The sequence below is a fragment of the Jaculus jaculus genome, chromosome 19 (genome assembly GCF_020740685.1).
Source record: "Jaculus jaculus isolate mJacJac1 chromosome 19, mJacJac1.mat.Y.cur, whole genome shotgun sequence".
Taxonomy (NCBI): Eukaryota; Metazoa; Chordata; class Mammalia; order Rodentia; family Dipodidae; genus Jaculus; species Jaculus jaculus.
In genome coordinates this window covers 9423753-9443907 of record NC_059120.1, presented here as the reverse complement: position 1 = coordinate 9443907, position 20155 = coordinate 9423753, and the positions used below count along the sequence as shown (strand labels likewise).

The 20155-nt window shown below is 39.5% G+C and overlaps 1 pseudogene; it reads left to right on the top strand.

Annotated features, from left to right (window-relative positions):
- Positions 1–19105: 19105 nt before the first annotated feature.
- Positions 19106–19246, top strand: LOC123456176 (annotated as a pseudogene).
- Positions 19247–20155: the final 909 nt, after the last annotated feature.

The window sequence follows — 20155 nt, the reverse complement described above, 5'->3', positions numbered from 1 at the left end:
TAGATTAAAATGCTTTCTTTAGAACTTTCAAAGGCAACTTTACCTCACAATTTCCAACTTAAAAATTAATTCCAACCTAATAAACTTCTAAATATTTCCGCTAGAAACTTCAGATGCATTCATGATTAAATCAGTTGGGGGTTCTTATCCTAAAGATCTTTTATTCTTAACATAAAGGCTTTTACCTTAAACATATTAGCTGCTAGCACACTGTGTTTTAGTTTATTGAAATGTTTTGACTTTCAAAGCCACAGATAGTAATCCTCATGTCTCTAGGATGAGCAAAGTGCAAACCATGTTTAATGCCTTTTAAGAAAATTGAGGTACACTTCATTTCAGCAATCATCCAGGAACAAGTGTTTAAAGAATGTATTTGAGCCTGATGGCAGAAGTAGACGAGCTGTTGAGTGGGCTCCATCTTAACTTCATCTGGTCTTATAACTGGGTTAAATCGGATGGCAGAAAAGACTGCGGAAGCAAGAAATTTACCATGAAGCAGCTTTATCCGTAGATTTCAAAAGATAAAAAAGTTGATTATTTTACAAATATATTTATTAAGTGTGTCTGTCACTGAATATGAGCTTTGCTAGGAATCTATAGCTTCTTGAGACACCTGGGACTCTTATTTTTTTGTTTTGTTTTGGTGGTTACTAAACCACACTTGTTTTAAACATCTGTGTCTCTTACATTCTTGGGGCTGACAAATTTACAACATTGATCATCACGGTAAACTCACTTCCTTTTAATTCATCCATCTAGCCACATGGACAACTTTTCTTGGTAGGAGGAGGCACACCCACACAAGACACCCCAGGCATGATGCGGGCAGTGGAGATGCCTGAATGGAGCATCCCCAGGCAGAAGAGGAGGGCCTCCTTCCTCTCCGGGGGTGAGGGGCTCAGAGGTCAAGATGAAGCTCTCTGTGAGGCTGGTAATGGTGGGCACTAAAATTTGATTTTTGTGTGTCTGTATAGTTTACCTTAATGTTTCATATTTGATTTTAAATAAAGTGCATTTGTAATTTCCCAGTAATAATGTCCATCTGTGGAGAACTACATTGAGCAGAGGATTATTTCACTTCAGGGGCAGCACAACAGATACCAGTTCCTTTGCAAGATGAAGTTGGCACAGACGTTAAACATCTGTACCTGCAAAAAGCCCCTTTCTTGTTTTATTTTCTTATTTGGCCTTGTAAAACTTCGTCAGCAGAGAAGGCAATGCAGTGGCAACCCCAGACAGCTCTGACCTGGGCAGAGGTTTGCACTAAGTATTGTCACGTGTTTTTCTTTAGTGCCTGTTGAGACCTTTGAAAACTCCAGTCTTATCATTTACTTAGTCTTTCCTTCTGGCCAAACTATAGATTTGTTCGTTACATCACCAGTGCCCCATTTCTATGTTGATTATATTGCATGAATGTTGCCCAGAAGCATGAATCTAGAACACTCCATCAACTTTCGTAAATTTTATTATTTGGGATGTGTTTTGAGCATGGTCATTTAATATAAGTAGCACAATGTAGAGTTGGTTGTCAACATACACACCTGTTTCGATGGTTCTTTATTGTCTCAGCATGTCCACATGAGAACAACCATCAATTCATTAGTCAGACACATGTGATAAGCTGTCTTTGCCAAAGTATACATCTATACATTTATATTACAAATCCAAAAGGCTAGAAAATGAGAAGAAATGACTATCCAGAATCATATCATGATCACAGTTTTTTTTTTAATATATTACTGGTATCTTACCTTTGGTATCACAGGTATTAAAATGACATTGTATAATAATATCTAATAAAACATTGAAAGTAGCTTTAGTTAAAATTATTATACTTCATCTCCAATTCTGTTGGATATTGACTTTTTAATTCAATTGTCATTCTTGAGATTTTTCCTTCTTATGGGCTCTTATATTTTAAACAGAAAATTCCATTAAATATAAAGCAAAAGTGGTTGGAATTAATTTACATCTGTCTTTTTAGGGAAAAAAAAAAGTTCTTTCACTTCAACTGCTTGTGAATTTGATAGAATAATTTTTCCTGCGGCCACCCTGTGATGTGATTTGTCATTTTGTTATAAAAAGGGTAAAACTGACATATCAATTTGTGGTTGTGAAAATAAGTACCATTCATAGCAAGTATGCTTTTTTTTTTTAATTCCTTCTGGGGCTGGGAGAAAAGATACTGTGTAAAAGTCAGTTCTGCGCAATATTTACCCAGTTCACCCAAAAGATCTATTCTAACATGCCTGTACTAGTGCTAAATATATTAGTGAAAGCTACAATTAATTAGACAGGAGGTACTTGTCAATGGGGATAAGAAAAGGGAATAATTGCTTCTGGAAACATAGTCTAAAAACATTGCCTAGTTCTGGCCAGGCACACATATTTATTATTCCTTTTGTCAAGCGACTGGAATAGAAACAAGGGGAGATGGAGAAGGAAGATGATGGGGAGAACAAGAACGTGGAGTAAGTGGAGAAGAACATTGACAGCCACATTTACTCTTTGAATGCAGTGGGATGGCAAACGTGAGGGAGCAGCCATGAGTCATGAGGGACAATGGGCTTCTTTGTCACTGATGGTTGGAATGCTGAGCAGGAAGATTGACCTTCTGTGGCTGTGTGGGTCTGGAAAACCTTCACAGGTTTGTGTTCCTTGAACATGGACAACAGTTAAGAAAATGGAGGGTCGGTCAGAGCTTTCTAAGTCAAAGGGATGATGGTACAGCATGCTAGGGTAGGCAAGAAAGACACTGGCAAGTTTTGGAGACCACACAGCTTTAGAATGGTTGCTCCATAGTGTAAGTTTTGGAAAAGTAGTGGGGGGGGCCATGAAATGAGGTGCTCATGAAATACAGTGCTCAGACTGAGAGGGACTTTGGGAAACAGAGCAGGGTAATGCATTGTAATTAGGAATTATAGAAGGAACTGAAGCGATTTCACATGGAGAAGCCAATGTCCTATTTGCAACAAGGAAGATCTCTGTCCTAAATCCCTCTATAGTGGTGTAAAGGAAAGGAAACTATATTAAAGAAAAACGATAAAGGGCTGGAGAGATGGCTCAGTGGTTAAGGTGGTTGCCTACAAAGCCTAACACTTCAGGTCCAATTCTCCAGGACCCACGTAAAGCCAGATGTTCAAAGTGGTACATGCAACTGGAGGTCCTTTGTAGTAACTACAGGTGCACCCATATTCATTCCCTCTCTCTCTCTCTCTCTCTCTCTCTCTCTTTCTCTCTCTCTCTCCTCTCTGTCTCTACTTGCAGATAAATAAATAATAAAAAAGAAAAAAAATAATCAAGACTTTAACACTATACCAAGACAAACATTTCTTACTCAATGTGAGGAGTGTTAATGTTAAAAATAGTACAGTTTAATGTGTTTAAGTAAGTAGAGATGTACAAACTTAAATAAGATGGTCATTAGTAACATGAAATTCCCAGTTGGATTACAAAAGAAGGATTTAGGTTGCTTCGTCATTCTGAGGACTGTCTCTCAGTACAGAGAACTGAGTTGTTTTTTTCTGACTGCCCAGATCTCTGCTTGCTTATTTATTTTGTAACATTTTCTTCATTGCATCCTAAGGCACCTTCCCACCAGGGCAGTTGCTACTGTGTTTTTCCTCAGCATCTCTCCTTGTTCTACTGTTTCCTGTCTCAGTAGTTCCATACCTGAGGCCAGTTTGTAGTTTTCTCCTGTAGATAAACCAGCTGTTTTGCAATAACATTGTTGATTTTTTCAGAATGGATAGTGCAGGCAGCGATCTTTTACATATCACAACATTTGTAAGACATGAGCCTAAAGGTTCAGAGAATGTCTGCAGCATGAGAGTATGAAAGCTTCTATGATTTGAAAATCTTTGGGTCACATGGAATGGCAGTGAGCAAAAGTGATGGCTGTTCTTTGTTTGTGACTGATTCTGAAGTATGTTAGTCTTTTTAATTAATTAATTATTTATTTATTTGACAGAGAAAGGAGGCAGAGAGAGAGAGAGAGAGAGAGAGAACAGTCCTGCCAGGGCCTCCAGCCACTGCAAATGAACTCCAAACACTGCAAATGAACTCCAGACATGTGTCCCCTTGTTCATCTGGCTAATGTGGGTCCTGAGGAATCAAACCTGGGTGCTTTGGCTTTGCAGGCAAACGCCTTAACCGCTAAGCCATCCCTCCAGCCCTCATGTTAGTCTTTATAGACAGAAGAAGTAATGTAGATACTGGCCCACTGAGACTGTACATCTGGTCAAATTCCAGAACTTGTCAGGCAAGGAAGGGAAGGAAAGTAGTAAGTTGAGTTTAGCTGCTTGCATGGAAAGATGGCTGTTTTAATCATCAGCATGCTAGGTAAGAGTAAGGCCATGTGCAATAGTCAATATATTTTAAAACTATGACCCATTTCCAATTCATCATTAATAAAACTCGTGTTTTTAAAATTGTGTTGTGTGTGTGTGTGTGTGTGTGTGTGTGTGTGTGTTTGTGTGTGTGCGTGCGTGCGCGTGCACAAGAGTATTCCCAGGTGGAGGCTGGGCATCCCTGAGTACTTGTTTGTGTTGCCCACCTCGTCTGGCACAAGGTCTCCGGCAAGTTCCAGGTGGGCTGCCTGGGGTGCATCCTTGAGGGATTATGGCCACCTCCCTCTCACTCCAGGAAGGCCAGGGGTACAGCCGTGTGCAGTATCTGGGGCATCAAACCCAGGTTGTCGCACTTGCACAACGATTTTCCTCACTGAGACATCTCCCCAGGCCAAATGCATGTTTTTAAAATTACACATAATAATTTTTAGCCAGATATAAAATCCTAACAATTTTGACAGTACCATGCTTTACTGGAAAGACTAAACTTTGAGCAAATTGACAAATGTAACATTGATCTCCCAAGTGCCTGTCAAAAAATGGAAGAAGGAATACTTTTACAATCTTAAATAGATTAATGCTGCCTCACATGATTTCTTAGGTACAAAATTGGATATGTGCATAGTTATAATATTTAATAAGGTTAAAATATTTCATCAGACATTATTTTGCACATAAGCCATTACTTTGGTCTATTTTATTTCTATCTCTGTCTTTTACTAAATATCAAAATGAAACCCACTTGAGTTCATGAAATGCTACAGAAAACCCTTTTATATCATGATTGATAAATTACCGTAAGATGCCCCTTGTCTTCTAGCACATGTTCCCGATGTTAAATACCACGCACACTTTGAGGTACTTACAACACGGCTGGCTGTCCTCCAAAGAGGTTGCTATTAGATTTTAGAGAGGAAATACAAGTTTGAGCATAGCTTTGTTTAACACTGATATCATATTTAAACTGAAATATTGTATATGATTTATGCGTATTGTGAAGCAATTATATACCCGATGTTTTCTTTCATGGGCATTATAGAAGTATTAGATCAGCATTTTCTAACAGGTCATTCATGATGAGACAGGAAAATCTGTCACCTGAGTGGAAGACCAGAAGGTGGAAGGACCTGTGGCCACCATCATCAGCTGCCCTTCTGTAGAGCTAATAGCATTTTCAAATACAATGAGAAAAATTATATTTAATTCCCACCCTTTGGTCTTGGGGTAATGTATAAAGACTGGAGTGTGACGGTTGTAACACTTTCCTTCCATTCTGTCTCAAAGGAAATAAGTGTATACTTTCTTGTTTATACCCTTTTAATTTTTAATAGTTAACAAAGAATTAGGTTTTGTTACAATGTTTTTATTTTTTTTTTCTGTTTTCATATTACATGCCCTTTTTAGTCCTTCCCGCTTCTCATCACCTCTTGTTTCCCCCTCATAGTTCTCTTTCTAAAATCTTCATTGGTACTCAGTCCCATGCCCTTTGTTTACATATATACAACCAATACAAGGATGCATAACACATGAGAGAGAACAGGTTATCCTGAGCATGTGCCCAATAGACTGTATATTCTACCACAGAAGCACTTGCACATCCAGGTTCATTGATGCTCTATTCACAAATTGAATCAACCTATTTCCTTTTCCAACCTACCATACTGCTCCATTTTGTGTATTTTCTAGTGAGGCTATTTAGATGTGTGATGACACCTCAATAGAGCTGTTCTTTGTATTCCTCATTTATTTCTCCTTAAAGATATTATGGTATTTGATTTATCCATTATGTTCTCAATGTTGGTGATGCTCTGCTCTATCTGTAAGTCTTACTTAATTCATTGTGCATGAAACAAATGACCCTGTTGAATTCCCCAATTGCTACAGTGGCATTTAATTTTCATGCATTCAAATTATTATATTTTTAGTAATCCTCCATTTTAACAATTTTAGATGTTAGTTATTAAAGCTGCCTTTAGGATAAAAGGCAGTGGTTTTATACTACAGGGTTGTAACCTCATGATAGATATTTGCCATTCTAATTTGTCTGGTTATGTTCATTACTGGCCCTTCTTAAACACTTTGGAGTGACCTTTCTAACATTCAACTTTAGTCAAGTTAATGCTATTCTTGAGTTACTTTAAAGTTAAGGAGTTTGTAAAAGTCCAGTCTCCTCAGCATAGATGATGAAACCCAAAGCCCTTTCTTAGCATACCCTGTGCATATGAGGACAGTCTGCTTAGCTCTTTCTCTATGTGAAATTCAATTTTCCACCAACAGTCAAATATCTGACATACATGAATTTATTATACTATTTCACAAGACTACCCAAGCTGTAATTCTCTTAAGAAATTCCACCACTGAATCCCTACTTATTGGAGAGGATTTAACTAAAACATTTCTTCTCAGCCAATGTGGCTCTAGCTTTCAATATAAACTAAAAGGTTTCCTAATGACTTTGTGAGTCTCTATGATGCCTTTTTTTTCCCTTTTTTGATCTTTCTAACAAAATTACAAATATATCAGTGTTAGAGCTGTTGTTGAAGACATCATCTCTAACAGTGATATATTTTTAATTTTGTTGACTGACTGCTGCGCTCACAACTCATAACCCACAACTCTCTGATAAATACTAGCAGCCCTACGTAGGAGGGCCCTCCATGGAGAGAGGGAAGGGATGAAGGAAATGACGATACCAACACATTATGTACCCATATGTAGAATCTATTTAACAAAAAAGAGCAACACAAGCCCTTATAGAGATAAAAACATTTTCCAATTTTCACTTTAAACATAAAAGCATGTTGAAATTTGTATCAGTTGAACATATCCTTTTTATTTACTAGAGACATGTATTTTTTATTTGTTATATAATTTTAAGATTTTTTTTTCCATTTTGTTAAGTACAGTATATAATTTATTCTTATGAGTAAACAATACCATAATTTTATTCAAATATTAACTTCATTAGAAGAATGGTGTAGATGCTACCTGTTTTATTATATTTTCTTTGATTCTATTTTTTGTTCAAATGGTATCCCCTTTCTTTATGGTGGATACATACCCATATTTCCTTTGGCAGTTTGTTCCACCTTCCTTGGTAAATAATACACATAGGTGTTACAGATATTAACAATTCCTGGTACAAATAAAATAAAAACAGAAACCAACCACAATAAAAGCAAAATTCACAAGAAATATGTAGGGCAAGAAAAAGTATAAAAAACAAATTACTAAGAGTGAAATAAAATTCGCTCACATTCTTTTTTTTTTTTATTAAGAGCATACTTTGTATGGATACAACACGTGTTGGTACCATCTTTTCCCTTCTCCCTGCCCCAGGCAACTGAGGGCCCTCCTTAGTGGGGTTGTTGGTATTCCACATGAGGTTGTAAGTTATGTGTTGTGTGAGCAGTTATTTCGGGGGGATCAATGTTTCTGGTATTATGTCCCAACTTTGTGTTCTTACAATCTTTCTACCCCCTTCTCTGCAAAAATCCCTGAACTTAGGTGAGTGTATTTTAAGTCTACTTCAGTATTAAGCTCTCAGGAGCCTCTGGATCTTTGCTTTGGTATGCACTGAGTATCACCAGCATCCGTCTCCTTCACCTTGGCCTAATTGTCAAGTGTGTCATAGAAGCTCATCTCTCCAGTTCCTCTGTGGTCTCATCTGGGCCTTGGCTGAAGTATAGGGGTTGGTTTAATCTCCTTGGGTCTCACTACTTACTGGTAAAGAAAAGCATATTCTCTGAAGGAGAATGATGTCAGCATAGATTAAATGCCCCTGGTAAATACTTCCTGTTTTGAGACTAGTTCGACAGTATACACCATTGATAGCATTGGAAGAGACAAATATTTTAAGTATACAGAGGCCAACAAACTTAGGAACAAAAGACAAGGTAGGTTAGGGAGAAGTCTATACAGTTAAAGACACTTGCTTGCAAGACCTGCTGTCCAGGGTTCAATCCTCTGGCACCCACATAAAGCCACACAGAAAATGAGGCACATGTGTCTGGTATTACTTTGCAGTGACAGAAAATCCCTGGTATATACATGCATGCAAACATACAGAAGAAAATAAATTAAAAAAAAAATACAAGGGACATTTGTAAAGCAATGATGGAAGATTGTGGTCTGGCAATAATGTCCTGGTTGGGTGGAAATGAAGAGCCTGTCCAAACCTAGTCTCGACTACTAGCCTGTTCTTTAAAAAGTTTACCATACATCCTGGCTCTATTTTAAGCTTACTTCATGATGAGTTACTATTAGTTTATGATGGAGTCAAGTCTAAAGGTTAATGCACTTCCTGCTCTTGAGCTTTCCAAACAAGGTATATCACTGTGCTCTTGGGTCACACGTGACCCAAGCTTCCTGAAGAGATGTATGTACTCCATACCTAATATGTGGCAGTAATGGATTGAATCTGAGAACTCACAGTATCAACATATGAAACACACACGACTCTTGTCATGAAGGTTCAAATGTCCCCCTTAAGGAGATGACAGAGATGGTCGTTGTTAGTACCTGACTGAAGAATGATTGCTCAACCCTTAACTATAAGGTATTGAAGGTTGATTTGTACATAATTAGAAATAAGTAATGTGATAACAAGTTACTAGGTCATTACTTGATTAGAAGTAGTATTAAAACTACTATTAATCACTGAAATGCATGTTCTAGTCATCCTGACATCACTAAGCTTTATTTCCAACCCCCTCTTATCTTTACTGGGGCTATGCGACCAAAGTCTAATCAATGCAATGTTGAAGGGAAACTGATGAAAACTGGTTAAGGCATAGCCTAAGAAATGATTCTGTGAAATTACCTACTCATACTCTGTCTCCTAAAGGTGAGAGTCATGAGAGTCATTCAGTTGCTGAGGGACCCAAGGAAAGAGCCCAAATCCTCAACTGGGATATGATGGGGAAATAAAATTTCCTCTTTGGGTAGTAAGCCACTGATGCATTGCATTTGTTTATTATGGTTAAGAAAATTGAAAAAGATATGAGTTTAAATGCATAAGGAAAAGACATGTATGTAAGTGAGGTTTGAGGAAGGGGGTGTGCTGAGACAGTGCAGGAGTGAGCGAGGAAGCCCGGGAATCAAGTTAACTCTGAAAGTCAAGAAGAAAAGGACGAGCCAGCAAAGCAGCTCCAGAAGTAACCGGCAAGCTGGGAGGGAAATGGATACAACTCGGTAGGAGGAAGGGAAAATAAATGTGGTGGTTTGATTCAGGTGTCCCCCATAAACTTAGGTGTTCTGAATGCTAGGTTCCCAGCTGATGGATATTTGGGGATTAATGCCTCCTGGAGGGAGTGTATTGTTGGGGGCGGGCTTATGGTCTTTATAGCCAGTTTCCCCATGCCAGTGTTTGGCACACCCTCCTGTTGCTGTGGTCCATCTTATGTTTGCCAGGGGGTGATGTCCACCCTCTGCTCATGCCATCGTTTTCCCCTGCCATCGTGGAGCTTCCCCTCGAGCCTGTAAGCCAAAATAAATCTCTTTTTCCCAGAAGCTGTTCTTGGTTGGGTGATTTCTACCAGCAATGCGGACCAGACTGCAACAATAAACTTTTAAGGAAAGGCATTGCATCAAAGTCAGGTGCTGCTCAATGCCCAGAAAGGATGAAATCAGAAAACTGACCAGTGGAGCTGATGGCCATGACTGAAAAATGCAATTGCTGAAGTTTAAGCAATGGGGTTATATGTAAAAGAGAATGTATTAAAGGGAGAAACAGTTCTAATGAGCCAAGATATATAATAAATGTGAAATAATCAAGAAATTGGTTAACTCATGTCAGGATGATGAACAAAAATCATTTTGTGTCTTACTTCCTGAAATTCCTCTTTGAGAATCCCACAGTCATGAACTTGGGTGAGTCTGCCCTTCTAAACCTCTGCATTGACCATCCTGTTTAAATTCTGCATAAAAATATATTAAATAAAATTCCAACTCTGCTTCAAAAATTATTATTTCTAAGGCACAGATGCATGAGTGACTAAGAAGGCAGAAATTAGGTGAACTAATTCCTACATTTGTTTATATTAGCATTTGAATTCAGTCATAGAGAAGAAAAGAAGGGTTTATTTTTAAAGTGTCAGTGAGGAATTTGACTTTTGATGAGTATAGGGCATTAACTGTGGTGTCAGGAGGAAAGAAGAAAGTTACAAATGTGTCCAGTGAATAGGAGCAAACCTGGATTCAGCAAGCTTCTTAGGGCCCTTCCTTTACAAAGTATGGTCCTTTGAGCTCTTACTTTGACTCTGTAACTTGTCCTACATCCTGTCAAGTAACCTCTTTGCACTCTAGGTAACAAGAGCATGTCCTTTGACTCAGTAGAGAAAGTTCTAGCCAATGAAATGGTCAGGATGATGTGGTGAAATTAATCTCCATTGAAGTTTAAGATATATTAAGCACATTACCTTTTTAGATGCCTGCAATTTATGTTTTTCCAAGTTTCAGTTCCTAGCATGTGTATTTCCAGTTTCAGATGACATTTGTCATGGTTTTGAAGAGTATGCATGTGTTTACATATGTCTGCAGAGGGTTGATTATTCATACAAAGATCAAAAGGAAGTTAGACTCAGGGAGAGAGAGGTTAAGTGATAATGTCTTCTGTCTCTCCATTTAAGAAGTAAAAATTAGTTGCTAAGCTCTATTCAAAATCTTGTAACAAAGACAGAAATTATTTTCCATAGAAATACATTTTGTACAATTATAGTTGATGTCTTGGAGCAGAGTACAGTCATGGGAGAGCACCATATTCCCATGATGTCAGTTATGATACAGATATGAAAATATATATAAAATGATAGACAGAGTGCTTTTGCTGGAATTAAGAATGGGTGTGCATAGATCAACTTTATTCAAACTTCTCTCTCAATTTAACGCAAACTTCAGGCCCTACTTAAGAAAAAAAAAAACATGTTAATATTGCAGATCCATGTAGAAAGGGATTCATTTGTTTCACAAATGTAACTTTGGTAAAATAAAAGCAAATATTTTTATGCTTGTTTTACCACATGTTCCTTGATAATTTCTATGGTAAGTCATAATGAAAATGTTTAATGCACTGTGTTGTTGACTGTATAATTATGGCCATAATTTGAACGATCTGAATACATGTTCAAAGGCTAAAATTAACTGCTACTTAACAAATGAACAAGTCATGTGGGTCATTGCATGCTAATTGTGTGAACCTTATATTTGTACTGCTTTTGCTCCTCTGAATGATGTGGATAAGCCATGTCCAGATAAAGGAGTAGTGATAGTATTGTGATGTCCCTCAGCTTATAACGAGCAGAACTAGGTCAGGGGAGCATGCACCCCAATCCCTCCGTGGTATTAGTGTATGTAAGCCTCAAGCCTAGTGCCTATTCAGAGCACATCTCAGAAAAGATAGACATCATTCAATCTAGAACACTTGAAGTTAAAGCTACCAATGTTTTCCTGCTATCCATGATAAATATATTTGCACCCTACGAGAAACCCTTATGTGAGCATGAACTCTTGTTACAGAGTTATCTCTGAAAGAGATTGTGGAAGTCAGAGGGGTTAAGAAGTGTGCTCTTCAAAAAAAATAATTACTTGTGGCATTTATTTAAAAAGAGCTAAATCAACATGCCCACTCTTATATACGGAACCATTCATCAGAGAACAGATGGTCCCCTAAAAGTGAAACTGAACAGTCTCTAAACATGACAATCCATTTATCTTAATGTGAGCTTCATCTAGCAGATATCAAAAAACAACCCAGGCAGATTTGTAACTTTTGGAGTGTGTTATATATACACTTGAGATCCAAGGAAGAATGTTTGCATTTAATAATCTGATTCATATTTGTAAATGGCATATGAAAATGTATAGTCGAACAGACCTCAAATATTTTGATTATATTCAAAGCTACATTAGTAAAATGATAACATTTATCATCAATATTTCTTTAAGCTTTCCATTCTGTTATGTGACAAAACTATCTGTAATTCCCACCTAAGTACCTTTATCTGCCTAGATGTTTGAAACCTGGCTATCATTTATCGGGCTGTGTGCTTTTACATTACAATGAATAAGTGTGTTCATATTCTATTTTTTTTTCTTTTTTAATTCATGCACTCATTTTTTTTCATTTATTCAGCAAGCAGTTATTGGATGACTGCTCTGAAAGCTGCCAGGAAGAGGAAATAAAGAAGCAAATAGATGATCTCTATTTTTTGCCCTGAAGGATCTCAAACTATAAGAGGGAGAGAGCGACATACAATCATGCAATAATGAATGGAAATAAGAATTTAAAATACCATAGGTGAATAAAGTGTTAGATAGAGTAATTTTTGTTTTCCTATCCTTTGTTTTCAATTCCTCCATGAATCTAACTTTTCCTGTCTCCTTTAATATTCCCTTCGTTCTATAAACTGGCTTCTCTCTGCTTTTTAACTTTCTTTTGTCTTTTACTTTTTTGGTGTATGTGTGCTGTGAGTATGTGCAAGTGGCATATGCATGTGTGTACCAATGTACATACCACACACACGTGCAGTTGTAGGCCAGAGGCAGATATCAGATGACCTCTTCTATCATTCTTCTACTTTATTTTATTTCCTACATACAGAGTATCTTATTGATCCTGGAAATCCTCATCTTTTGGTTACACTTGTTGACTTCAGTGAGGGTCTTGTCTCCACCCCCTCAGCACCAGGCTTATAGGCATTCTCAGCCTTATGTGGCTTTTCACCTGAGTGCTGCTGGATCCTCTTGCTTGCTACTTTTAGCCAGTGGGCAATTGTCCTCAACACAATCTTTGTGGTTTCTGAGATGTCAACATGTTTGTTCTGAGGAGCATGAAGAGGACTAAGGGCTGTGGCAAAAATTAAGAAGGGAACTCAGTCAAGCAGAGTGGGTACTGGTAGAAAGGGATGGCCTTTGTCAAAGAGAGAAAGGTGATAGGTGAAAGCCATGTGATAACTCTGTAGAAGGAGAGACCCTGTGAAGGAGTCCTTATCTTACTTTCTATGAAGCTGAGTGGAGTGGGAGCTGAGGAGAGGGAGCTCATTCATGAGGTTTGAGCATCAAAGACATTGATACCATTATAGACCTTGCCCAGACAGAAGCCTATGCCCTTGCTCCAGTACCAGGTAAATTATGACCAAGTATTATGCTGGGCAGAAACTTCCCAATTCATTTATTCAATAAGCTATTCAAACTATACTTGTGGATTGGAGATATGGCCTAGAGGGTAAGGCATATGCCTGTGAAGCCTAAGGACCCAGGTTCAATTCTCCAGGTTCCACGCAAGCCAGATGCACAAGGTGGAGCATGCATCTGGAGTTTGTTTGCAGCAGCTGGAGGCCCTGGCATGCCCATTCTCACATACACACACACACTCTCTCTCCCTCTCTCTGTCTCAAATAAATAAATACATTAGATAAATAAAATGTTAAAAAAAAAACCCTCATCTTGGAAATGGGGCTATAGAACTTAAAGTCCCCACAGCTCCAAGGTGGCCCCGACTATGGTAGTGTGAAGGCCGAGTGTCTCCAGAAGTCTCAGGTATTTGTGATTAAGCCTCATACTCAATCCCAAACTGGCGGAGCCTTGGGGAGCTGGAGCCTTGCTGCGGAAGGTGTGTCACTGGGGTGGACCTTGTGGCTTATTAGCCAGTGCTTGTGCTACTTCAAGCAGACACATGACCGCTTCCTGCCTATGAAGTTGCCCCTAAAACTGTAAGCCTGAAATTAACCTTGTCCTCCCCATTCTGCTTTTATTTGGGTGCTTTGTCCCAACCATGGCAAGGGAACTTCTGAAGTTACCTAATCCCATCCCACATTAGGTACAGGAAAATCACAAGTATGAACATTTATCAATTGGCTGACTCTTTCTTTACATAACAAAAAACTACATGAGTTAATATGGACCTAACCTAATCACCTATTACAGTGTTTTCAAGCAGGTAGCCAAGGAAGGAAGAGATTTTCAACATCAGAAGGATTTCATACATCTTGGCTGGCGTTAATATAAAGGTGGTCCCAGGCACGGCCATCGAGGGCGGTTTCTGGATGTGAAGTGCGACCTCTGAGGCTAGTCACTGAGGAAATACGACTGTTATCTTTCTGTTGAAGCAAACTGAGTCTGCTAACAAATTTGGTGAGCTTGAAAGGTACTTTTCCTGAGGTCCTCCAGATAAGATTCAATGCTGTGAACATCTTAATCCCAGTTTGGTAAGAGTCTAAATACATGTCCCAGACAAGTCCATCCAGAGTGCTTATCAACAGAACTGTGAGACCATAAGTACAGTTTTAATTCCCTGTGTGTGTAGGGCCTGCACTACATTATTACACAGAAACAGAAAATAAATTTACAAATAAATCACAGAGACTAAAGTACCTATCCCACAGAGCTTAAGATATAATGGGAAAAGACATACTAAAAGAGGAAGAGTTGTTATTACTGAATAAAATAGGTAGAAGGCTTCAGAAGTTGAGCGAGTGACTAACAACAGCGTACAGAGGTGGTGATGATAACTTTAAAATTACAGTGTAACACACCTGCCAAGGCTCAGGGAACCTTTTAGAGGAGGGAGTGGAAAAACTATAAGAGCCACAGGATAGGGAGGAGTATCCAGAGACACTGCTTCCCTGCTAACAAGACAGACAGATGCATCCACAACCCTATGGTGAATACCAATCACTTCACTAAGAAAGCCCTCAGTGGATTAAGGGTAAGAAGAGAGGATTTAAAAGGAGACTGCATGGGACCAACACATGATTTATTCATATAATAAGGTACCTAATTAATAAATAGAAAGTAAATGCCAAAATTAGCAAATTAAAGAAGAAGAGCTATCATAGTTAGACATATAGTGATCCAATGTATGCCAAGTCTTGGGATGGAAGAAGTTAAATATAAAGGCAATGAAATGGAATATGTTTAAATCCCAACAAGGTAAGTGTGGGCAGAGCAAAGTGAATAATGAAGACACTGGGAGATGAAGTCAGGGAGGTGTCGTGAGATTGGATGCATGGCTCCAGTGGCTGATCTGAATCCCAGCTTTGTGTCTGAGTATAAAGGGAATCTGATTAGGGTTGTATGCAAAGGTTGACATTATTTGATTTTTCTATTCAAAGTGATCACTCCATCTGCTAAGAAGTAATGGAAAGAGGGCTGGAGAGATGGCTTACCGGTTAAGCGCTTGCCTGTGAAGCCAAAGGACCCCGGTTTGAGGCTCGGTTCCCCAGGTCCCACGTTAGCCAGATGCACAAGGGGGCGCACGCGCCTGGAGTTCATTTGCAGAGGCTGGAAGCCCTGGCGCGCCCACTCTCTCTCTCTCCCCCTCTATCTGTCTTTCTCTCTGTGTCTGTCGCTCTCAAATAAATAAATAAATAAAATATTTAAAAAAAAAGAAGTAATGGAATGAGCATGATAGAAACTTCTATGGTTTAAATTTTAAAATGCCTGCATGGTATGGAAAGATGGTTTAGTGGTTAAGGTGCTTGCCTAAGGACAAGGTTTAATTTCTCAGTACCCATGAAAGCCAGATGTACAAGTTACCACATGTGTCTGGAATTTGTTTGCAGTGGCTGAAGGCCCTGGCATGCCCATTCTCTCTTTCTCTCTATCTCTCTCTCTGTCTACCTCTTTCTCCCTTTCTGTCTCTCTCTGTGTCTGTCTCATTTTTTTCTCTCTCTTTCTCTCTCTCTGTCTTTCACCCCTCTCTCAAATAAATAAATAAAATATTTCAAAAATGTCTTTCTACATTAGAGTTTTCTAGAGGAATAAAATTGATAGGATGGATATGGATGATGAAGGGAAATAATTGGATCAATTTAAAGAATTTGGGACGGACTTTCCAACGATATCTGTCCTCAGTCTGCAGGGCAGGAGAAACTTGTGGCTGCTTAGCCCATAAGGGTGGACACAGCCAAAGTCTCAAGCAAGTGTTGAAATTTGGAGGATAACAACAGAACTGCTGGTCTTCAGTACACAGTGGAGCGGTAACAAGCTGATGTCCATGGGGGATGGCAGAATTGCATTGATGCTCATTGACAACAGAATTTAGCCAGCACACATTTAAGACCATGTGCTGGACATTTGTTGATGGACTTTTGACAAAAGGTGATTAGATAATGGGTGCTCTGTCATCCTCAATAGGTTAATCTCTGGATCAATTCATAGCTGAAAGTACTGTTCGGAGTGGGTCTTGGTCAGGACAGGTGAGGACTGTTAGGAGAGGGCTTGGTCAGGACAGGTGAGGACTGTTAGGAGAGGGGCTTGGTCAGGGCAGGTGAGGACTGTTAGGAGAGGGCTTGGTCAGGGCAGGTGAGGACTGTTAGGAGAGGGCTTGGTCAGGACAGGTGAGGACTGTTAGGAAAGGGCTTGTTCAGCACAGGTGAGGACTGTTAGGAGAGGGCTTGGTCAGCACAGGTGAGGACTGTTAGGAGAGGGGCTTGGTCAGGACAGGTGAGGACTGTTAGGAGAGGGCTTGGTCAGGACAGGTGAGGACTGTTAGGAGAGGGCTTGGTCAGGGCAGGTGAGGACTGTTAGGAGAGGGCTTGGTCAGGACAGGTGAGGACTGTTAGGAGAGGGCTTGGTCAGGACAGGTGAGGACTGTTAGGAGAGGGCTTGGTCAGGACAGGTGAGGACTGTTAGGAGAGGGCTTGGTCAGGACAGGTGAGGACTGTTAGGAGCGGGGCTTGGTCAGGACAGGTGAGGACTGTTAGGAGCGGGGCTTGGTCAGGACAGGTGAGGACTGTTAGGAGAGGGCTTGGTCAGCACAGGTGAGGACTGTTAGGAGAGGGCTTGGTCAGCACAGGTGAGGACTGTTAGGAGAGGGCTTGGTCAGCACAGGTGAGGACTGTTAGGAGAGGGCTTGGTCAGGACAGGTGAGGACTGTTAGGAGAGGTCTTGGTCAACACAGGTGAGGACTGTTAGGAGAGGGCTTGGTCAGCACAGGTGAGGACTGTTAGGAGAGGGCTTGGTCAGGACAGGTGAGGACTGTTAGGAGTGGGGCTTGGTCTGCGCAGGTAAGGGAATGGTCACCATCATTTTCTCAGACACTTCTCTTCCATGTTTCGCCGGGACTCCTGCCTGCTATGAAGTCAGCCACAGGCTTATGACAAGAACGTTACTGAAAGAGTTCAGAAGCTGTACAGACAAGGTACTGTGGACAAAAGCCTCCAACACCATGAGCAAAAGCAAATTTGTCTTAAATTGTTAATCTCTAGTAGTTTGGCAGAGGTTTGGTATAATTATTAAAACAGATAATATACCATTAATAACCCTATTAACTGTGATTGCCTCCTTCTTTTATTTTTATTTGCTGAGTTATTTGTGAGAGGTGAGAGATAGAGAGTGAATGTGCAAGCCAGGGCATCTAGCCAATGCAAAGGAACTCCAGATGCATGTACCCTCTTGTGCAGCTAGCTTATTTGGTTCCTGGGGAATTGAACCTGGGTCCTTTGGATTTTCAAAAAAATGTCTTCACCACTAAGCTACCTCTCCAGCCCAACACTGACAGTCTTTTATGGACAGGGACAGGGGGTAAACCTTGTAGAAACTCATAAATACCTATAGCCAAAACCATGTAAGATTATCTGGTTCTTAGGCAATCTTTTTAAAGCTAGATGTCCAGCATGAAGTCAGCATGAGATTAATAGTATGTTTCATTTTACTTTCAGATTGGTGGTTTTTTTAATTGAGAAATTTCTTAAATATGGGTTGGAGTTTTCAATTAACTAATTTCCAAGAAAGGAAAGACATATAGGATGTATATTCATGACACAGGAAAACACCGATTTCTCCAATTTGTCATACAAATTGGAAGAAAGAACTAGGGCATTGGAAAACTGATTAAACATATATTTCTACCATAGACATAAATACATATTATAAATCATTGTTTAGTTTTTAATATTATATGTCCTATATTGTTGGAATGAGTTCACTTTTAATTTACTTAGAATTAGAGCAATGTCTCATTTATAATTATTGCCTCAGTGTCTCAAGCTAAAAGACTTGATGTATTATAAGCATTAAAAAATATATGCTAATGTATAAAACCCATGAAGTATGGTTTTTAAGATTCTTAATTACTACAGGGGAACAAATAATTTCAGAAGACCCATAGCTCTGAATACTATGATGTGATGGGATCAAGACAAAAGAAAGGTCTCAATAAATGAAAGATTTGTGTGTGTGTGTGTGTGTGTGTGTGTGTGTGTGTGTGTGTGTGTCTGCCTGCAGCTTAATCATCATCTATCGTGGTGGGAATGTAAAATATCTGCCACAGACGAAAGGGTTTGAGCACTTTCCCTGTGTGTGCACTGTGCGAGGAGGGTGCAGAGCCTTGAGGAGGAGGCTCTTCCCCGAAAAACCGCATCCCTGGGGGTGGGGGGGCTTCGGGGTTACAGGCTGAGTCTACTTGTACACTGTCTACTTTCTCCCCCAGACCTGAAGATGCGACCCCCGCTTCCAACACCTGCCATGCTTCCCTTCCTATGAGCTTTACCCTCTGGAACAGTCAGCCAAGTAAAGCACTTTTCCCTCCGTAAACTGCTTCTGGTTGTGTAACTCATGTCCCCAGGAAAAGGAAGTAACTGAGGCATAGCTTGAATTTTCATCTCAGAAGTACTGATCCGCACAGACTGTGTGTTCAGAGAACTGCGGAGAGGAAGGGCTGACTAGATAAATGTAAACATTGATAACAAAATATGACAGAAAATGAGTTCTAAAGTTCATTCTTTGTCATTTAACAAGCTATACTTGTTATTGCTATACTTACCTATCAGTGCAGACACCATGACCATGAAGGTGGTTTGTCCAAGGTGATGTGATGACCCTGAAATTTCCCCAAAGGTGGGAAACTCAACTGTATAATTTGTGGTAGTGAGGGACTGCATTCATGCTCTCCCCTCTAGGAGGAGAAAAATAAAACAAAAAACAGAAGTTGTGACCATTGCTAAGTACCAAGTACAAGTATATTTGGTAAATAAGTTTTAAGACTTGTTCCAAATCTGAAAATAAAAAAAAAAAAAACAAAAAACAATTAAATGAATGGTCTGATTGCATTCAACTATAGGATTTGTTAACACATAAAATGTCACTCCATTACCTTCTCCAGATTCCTCTAAGTAGTCCGTGAAAGAAGACTTTTAGAAACGTCTTGTTGACGGCTTACATAAATATAGGTAGTATGACACGGCCATAACCCCTCCCACCACTGACTCTCTTCTTCTTCCCAACTAGTCTTTCTTCTAGTTGGATCTCATCATTTATGTTCTTCCTGTCCTCGGGCTCTTGTGTGGATAGCATCAGCCACTGTAAGGTCATGGATATCAAGACCCCTTTGTGTCTGGAAGACAGTATTATAAGCGCTCCTTCTCTTCCTTTTGCTTCCTCCACAATGAACTCTGAGGGAGACAAAGAATTGTCTCACTTAGTGTTGAACACGCCCCTGGCAATTCTCAGTACTTTGGCAATTTTTTTAACATTTTATTTACTTATTTATGTGAGAGAAAGATAAGGGCACATGAGAGCCTCTAGCCACTGCAAATGACTCCAGATGAATGTGCCATCTTGTGCACTTGGCTTATGTGAGTACTGGGGAATTGAACCTGGGTCCTTAGGCTGCACAGGCAAATGCCTTAACCACTAAGCAATCTCTCTAGCTCTTACTTTGGCAAAGTTCTGAGTCACCCCAGTGGTTATTGACAAGGATGGAGTTTTTTTTTTTTTTTTTTTTTTAATTCAAGGCAGATAAAGCTAAATTTCTGGGTAAAGAAGACAAGCTGAGGCTTGGAAAATGCAGGGGAATGATTGCTGTA